Genomic DNA, 7,490 nt, shown 5'->3' with positions numbered 1-7,490 from the left:
AGCAAGTTATGAACGAAGACTCTCCTCAGCGTTACCCAGCTGTTCTTTTTCCTTCAGACGGCCCCTCAGTTCATTTATTTCCACTTCAGCCGCAGATAGTTCCTCTTCTCTATGACGAAGCTTGGCCTCCAACTTTAAAGACTTTGCTTTGAAGAATTGGTATAGAACATGGTTACAATGTTCGCTCCTCATCATCTACGTCACAAACAACAAACATTATTATACCAAAGGGATCGGATATCACGAAGAACACAATGTGCGGATATCATGAAAAAAAAGAGTACAAGGATTTACCTCTAAGACACGCTGCTGGGGAAAACCGTATTGGTACCCGTCAGCTATGGCCATCATATCAGCAACAGATGAGGGAGGGTCAACCACTAGGTTAGCTTCCGAAGCTCTCAGATTCTTCTCCCACATATCGGAAACGCTGGCTTCAGAAGACAATTGCATCATCCGACGAGTATAAGCGTCGGAATTCTTCTCACCAGTGACCACTGGGGAAGGGTTAGGGACGAACATCAGGTTCTTTTTCTTAAGCCAAGCCAAAATGGCATCTTCACATTCAGGCATTAGCGAGTAAGGGAAATCCTCTGAAGGAGACTCAACCGCAGACTTCCCCTTGGAGGTTATCTCCTCACCCCCGCAAGTCTCGACATTACCACCCTCAGCATGACCACCTGCGTTCTCAGCTTGCTGATCAGTGGTACCTTCTTTGCCAAGATTCTCAAGCACATCCCAATCATCATTTGGGGAAAGCAATGAGAAGTCTTCGGCAAGACCCATGGCAGCATTCACATCAAAGGATTCCCCCGCGGAATATATCCTACCGAAAGAAAATTCAGGGGAAATAACGACAGAGTACCCACACCAACAATTTCATCGCCAACAGGGGCAGATCCACCCCCGCCAGTACCACCAACGGTAATATTACCCTCAGCCTCACCACCACCACCCGCGGCAACTTCTTCTTCACCATCACCACCCGCGGCAACTTCTTCTTCACCATTACGACCTTCTTCATCAGGGTGAGAAGTGTCGGTACGCTCTTCTCCATTGGACATTTCTTCATCCTCACCATACCCTTCTTTTACGGGACTCGTAACCTCCTCATAACCCTCATCCTCACCGGTAACCGCAGTAGAAGATTGTTTGGGTCCAAGTTTCTTCTTCTTCGACACCTACAAACCAGTATACATCCCACAAAGGCTCATTTTTTTCCCTCACTTCAAAAATGAAAATTATTTCAAGCAAGGAAAAATGGGAAAATAGATAGAGAATATAAGAAGAAACTATACCTTGGCAGCAACAACACTCTTCGTTGGATGGGTAGCACCAGAACCCTCCTCCTCATCTCCATCAACGACATCAAGAGCATAAGGAACATTCATGCCCGCGAAATTCGGAATCCAAGGACATAAATCTCCATAACGAGCAGGAGGAGTTTCACGAGGCTTGCTATTTTCAGAAGGACGCCAACCGCGTGGACCTGGAATCCATCCATAAGCCCAAGGACCAACTACCTCAATAACAGTAGCATGCCATTCATAATCATGGTCACGATTAATCCTTTCACGAGCAGGAAAGAGTTTCCGTTTAGCAGATCCCTCAGTACCAGGAACATACTTCAGCTTGGCATCACTCACCTCACTCAAAAGACGAATTTCACCACGGGGAGCAGCAATATTACGAAGACTAACACTCCACGGCTTACGGTTTCTGTTGTTGACATAATCCCCAAAAGAACTGTTAAAATTCTGAGGAGTGTACCACTCTCTCTCACCAGGATTTGGAATATAGCATGTCATCATAGTCTCTCCCTTGCTTCGCATGTAACATTCCTTCAGTGAACGAAGATAATTCCCAGATAGTTGTGACACAGAACGATTATGAGTGTTCGTGGAAGAGCCTTCGCGACTAGACAACACGTCATAATAAAAGGAGTCACCCGACTTATATAGGGGCAACATGAGACCCGCCTCGAAGGCTCCAACCGTAGTCAACAGATGAAACTCGTCAAATTGATAATTATCAAGGAGCTCGTAAGTGATATCATCGTCAGGGTAATATAAGCGAACCTCAAAAGCTTGAAGTTCATTTTTTCCTTGAACATCTCAAGATCAATATGCTTGAAAGTGACCTTCTTCTTACCAACTGAAATGCTGCGTATCACGGGGACAGTTTCTTCTTCGTCTGCGGAATCAGAAGTAGGACTCAATTCCGAAGCTTTCCTTTTAGAAGGAAGATTTTTAGACGGATCATCTCTCAACATAGTACCCTTGGAGTAATTCCCTTTGAAAGAAACTGCGGGAGGAGGCGGCAAAGATTTCTGCGGAGGCACTGAAGGAGGAGTCATTGAACGAAGGGACGGAGCATCCACTATTTCAGTACGAGGAGGAGGAGCCCGCGTACTCCTAGAGTCATCGCGAGGAGGAGCCTGCGTACTCCTAGAATCTTCACGAGGACGAGAAGGGGCGCGGTTAACAGCATACCTAGATCCAGAAGGACCCTTTGGCATATCCCCTTTCTTAGTAGGCACAACCTTCGCATCGGAGGAAGATGAAACCCTATGACCCCGGGGATCCGATTGCGAAGACATGTAAGGACCTTCCCCAAGTGGAGATCTGTCAGAATCTCGACGCGGAGGGGATCTGGACGGACTAGACGGCGGGGTTTGGAAAGAGCCCGCGGACGATCAGACATATCTACAAGGAAACACAAAAACAGTTCAGAGAAGAATACGAGGAGATCACTAAAAATAAAAAAAACCCATAATTGATGGTTCATCCGGATAAACATTAAAAACCCTAAGAACTAAAAAATACTCCATCCGACTCCAGGGATAATACCCAGATACAGACTCACAGACGTTGTAACAAAGAACAGGGGCAAGCATATATGCTTCGACATGTATGATCTTCATCGCAAAACCAAGAATACAACAACAGGAGACAAATGGGTAGATACATAGATAAATCAATGATGAACAACTAATGAAAAACCCCATACCTGTATAGAAGAGGACGACAAGCACCAACCACAGTCGAAGAAAGGAGGATCGGAGATATCAAAATAATTGAATGTTGTTATCTTCAAAATTGAATGCTAGAGAAACAGAAATAATACCCCTTTCAGATGATAATAAATTGAATGCTGTTATCTTCCTCACAAGAATGATGATAATAAATGACTAAAGAACAAGAATAGAAAACAAGAAGAGAATGAACACTGAGAAGAAGAGGATAAATTTTTTTTTCACATTCTCTTTCCTATTTATGAAGCTAGAGAAGACAATAACTGCTCCTCGTACCAAGGAGCAGTTACGGGGAAAGTTAATGCAAAGTGGGAAACGTGTAGGACTACCTTTCTTCTTCAAAATTGCAAAATACGCCCAAGTTAGAAGAAGAGGGGCAAATTGTATGTAAACCTTTCATCATCCACCACGTGTACAGAAAGAGACACGTGGAAGTCATGCAAAACAAGATATCAAAACATGATAGCAAGCATCTCATCAGAAGATTCCACCAGTCAGCAGATCTGACGGTCAGGGACAGAGGATCACAGAGGTATGATGGCTCAGAGGAGCACCAGATAATACCCCTTGGGTGTTATCACACCCAATCCCGAGGAAGATCCCAGATCAACGGCCGAGAGGAAGTTTGGCTGACACAGATGTGACCATACAAAGAGATACTTGTCTGACAAGAGCAGACATCCATCTACCCGCACTAAATACCAAAGAGATATACACGTGTCAATCAGCGCGTGGAAGAGGCGAGGATAATCCTTCGTATTCAAGCTCAGACCGCGGCATATGCCGAAGACCTCTGCGTAATAGGCACAAAGCACAAGAAGATAAGATTACAACGGCGCCTCAGAAATGGGACCCACGTTCCAACCCTATAAATACCCCTCTCCACTAAGAGAGAAGGGGTCGACCAATTGAGAGCAGTTAGAGGAGAATATAGTAGAGAGAAATAGGAAGAGTAAGTAATTCCCCTACTTCCGCAGACCTATGTATACTCTAAATTCATTCGACTATCTTTGTAACCATTCAATACATAGTGAAACACCAACCCCTTGGATGTAGGTCTTAGTGTCGAACCACGTAAATCTGTCTTATTTACATTTCAGCACTTTAGATTCAGCGTTAAACTTCATATGTTTTACATTTATACTTGATTCTTGGTTTATTCCTTTATGCGAACATTATTTATGATAACATTCGACTAGACAATGACAAGCCCGAAGACTTCGAATCGATGAATCGATATAATCATCCCTTTTACGCATACGACGTACAATTCTAAAATTAGGATGTATGTGAATATTGTTTGTGAACACGTGGATGGCTTCGTGATTTATGTGTACACAACCATTTAATTTTGATTAACAAAAATGTCTCTCACCATGTGAGATGGTGTGAATAAAAAAGAGTGTGAGGGGATCCTTACTCACTAAGATTGTTCACTCCTATGATTATATGTGCATAGAACCTTTTATTAAATTATTTCTAATTAATAAAATACAATAACGTGTAAGGATTTTTTTATACTTTTTTTTTTTGCCACAATAAAAAAATAATCGAGACAAATGAGTAACGATAGATTAATTTGTATCAACTTTGATTACTAATTCAGCTTAATCAAGGGACACGGTTCGGCTGGATATAAAACTTCTGAACCACGTCTGTAATTAGAGAAAATTTAAATATAAATTAGCCAGTTGCCCACTTGGCTATAAGGTCCACTAAATCTTATTATTCCTTTCATTATCTCTGGGAAAAGGTAGTGATTTGGTTAGACATGTAACCAAGTAATTGACTAATTGAGAATGGTTGTTTCTACTACTTTCTACATCTCGTGCCACATTACATATACACAGAGGTTTTTGACTTCACCTAACCTGTTTTTAGGCAGAGTTCAAAAGTCACTTACAGACCCACAGTTTTATTTCCAGTTTACTACATTATATATATCTGAACCCTAAATGGCTAAATATGTCGCACTCTTTCTTCTCAACAGTGAACAGTCCGTTCCCTTTTAGTTTCATCTGCAGCCAGAGGTGTTGCACGGTGAAAACAGTGCCAGTCGGTGCTTCTAACCGCCAGTATTCTCTTCTGCAAATTGGGTCCCTGATGTTCATACTTCATGGTTCCCCATAGTCCTATATTTACAGCACATGATTTCAATTACCAAAACTTCAAAATATCATGTTGACAAGTTGACTTTATTATCTGTTTTAGCTTTTCCGGAGTTGGATCCTTGCTTAATGCGGTAATCCTCTTTTTAAAAGTATACATTATTTTTTAAATGATTTTATGATTTCAAAGGGTCTAATCTCATTCTCATAAATATAATTTAATTCTCAAAGGGTCTAATGATTTTATGTGAAATAAGTAGGCAACTAATTCTACCACAAGGAGTTAATACAATTTAATATTAAGCGAGTTCTGTCATGAAACCAGACTTTGTCTATAAATATAAGTTCCTCATCTCATTCTCATTTCACATTAAAACTAAAACCAACTTACAGACCTAAAGCCTTGAAAGGTAGAAGCATCCACATTGTTGAGAATTTTAGTAAGAGTAAAGGAATTTACCAAGTGTTCCAATTTTGAGATAATCTTTGATCAAAGAAAGATAATTTTTGTTTAAAGTAAGTGAGAGGATAATGGGAATTTTGCTAGAACAAAACTCAAGCGATTCTGCTTTGCCATTGTTGTCTCTAAACCATGTGTCTTACCTTTGTAAGTCAGTTGAAGAATCATCCAAGTTCTATCAAGAAGTTCTTGGTTTTGTTCTCATTAGAAGACCTTCTTCTCTCAAATTCGAAGGAGCTTGGTAAGTTACAATATAAATTAGCCATCATTTTTCGTATCACAATCTATTCGGATTTTAGTTTTGGTCTAATGAAATGACTGGAATTTTACAGGCTATTCAACTATGGAATTGGGATACACTTGTTATAGTGTAATTCCATTGATGATGTCCAACAAATGCCAGTAAAAATCAACCCCAAAGATAATCACATTTCATTCCAAGTAAGTCCTTTTCCTCAGATGTACACATTAATTGCAGTCTAGGACAAACCCCACTCTGTCTTTCCTTTGTAGAAGGCAATATTAAGGGAAGAGTAGCAAGTGTGTTTGGAAATTAAAAGACTAATCATGTTCTATTGTGAATATTTGCAGTGTACAGATATTGAGCTTGTAAAGAAGAGACTCCGAGAGATCGGGATGAAGTATGAAACCGCCCTCGTCGAAGAAGGTGGTGTTTTTGTTGATCAACTTTTCTTTCACGATCCAGATGGGTATATGATTGAAATCTGCAACTGTGACAACATTCCAATCATTCCATTATCTGCAAGTGCATGTCTCATTCGAAAGCCCCAATCTTACGTAGATGCTAAGAAGAGCAAGTTGTCTGCGGCTGGCACGAAACCACTTAATGCGGCAGAAATGGAGACGAGGATGATGGAAAACTTATTCGCCAACATGATTGATATTGCCATGTAGAGCCTTCAAATTCAACCCAATATTCATATCATCGCTTCGGAAAAAAGAAAACAATTTTCTTATAATATCATGCTGTATTTAAAAATTTAATACACAATTCATGTTTAATTATTCTTTGTAGCTTTCCGCCCATTTTTATTTGAAAATGTAAATTGTGTACATTTTTTTTTTTTTTTTTGTAAATAAGATATTTCATTGCAAAAGACTAAAGCTCGAAAAGAACCTGAGAAACAGAGGAAGTAGAGCTATCTAATATCAATCCACAGTTGGATGTTCTGATAGATCTATCTACTGAGAGTTGTTGTTGGATACAAATAGGGAGAAGGTTCTCCCATACAACAGTTGTTGTCAAGGTTCGAGCATATTTTGCTAGAATGTCTGTCGCCTTGTTTCCTAATCTAGGAACAATATAAAATCTTAAAAAATCATTACATAAGTTAACCAATCTATTGGCTTCCTGTAGAAAAGTTTTAGACTGCCAATAAATATAAGATGTTTTGCCTTGAAGATGGTTGAACAAGCTCTCACAGTCCCCTTCTATGCTAAAATTCTCTAAATTCTTTTCTTTTCGCCCAAATAGCAGCTTGTAGCAATACTAGGGCTTCCGCTTCTTGTGGGTCTGATATTGTTGCCTGCCCTACTTTCCCTCCTCCTGTGTTGCCTGCATCATCTCTTAAAATTATAGCATAACTAGAAGGTAAAGTGTTAAAAATCCAAGCTGCATCCACATTAATTTTCAGTGTATTTTTTGAGGGTGTCTGCCAAGTTTGTGAAGAGGTTTTCCTATTTTGTTTCTTGGGATTGTCCCGTGTCTTCTTCTTTTTTTTTGACCAAAAAGCAATATGGCTTCTCTTAAATATAGCCCATGCTTTTATTAACCATAGCCCATATTAATCATAACCCACATAGAAATCTCCATCTATTAATCATAGCCCATTGCATAACCCATGGCACTTTGACTGAGTTTATAGGA

The 7,490-nt window shown here is 40.1% G+C and overlaps 1 pseudogene; it reads left to right on the top strand.

Annotated features, from left to right (window-relative positions):
• Nucleotides 1–5,362: 5,362 nt before the first annotated feature.
• On the top strand, nucleotides 5,363–6,689 carry LOC113329869 (annotated as a pseudogene).
• The last annotated feature ends 801 nt before the right edge of the window (nucleotides 6,690–7,490 follow it).

Source organism: Papaver somniferum, chromosome 1, assembly GCF_003573695.1.
Source record: "Papaver somniferum cultivar HN1 chromosome 1, ASM357369v1, whole genome shotgun sequence".
Classification (NCBI taxonomy): Eukaryota; Viridiplantae; Streptophyta; class Magnoliopsida; order Ranunculales; family Papaveraceae; genus Papaver; species Papaver somniferum.
The sequence above is the reverse complement of the archived record's forward strand: the minus strand, read 5'-3'. Positions and strand labels throughout refer to the sequence as shown.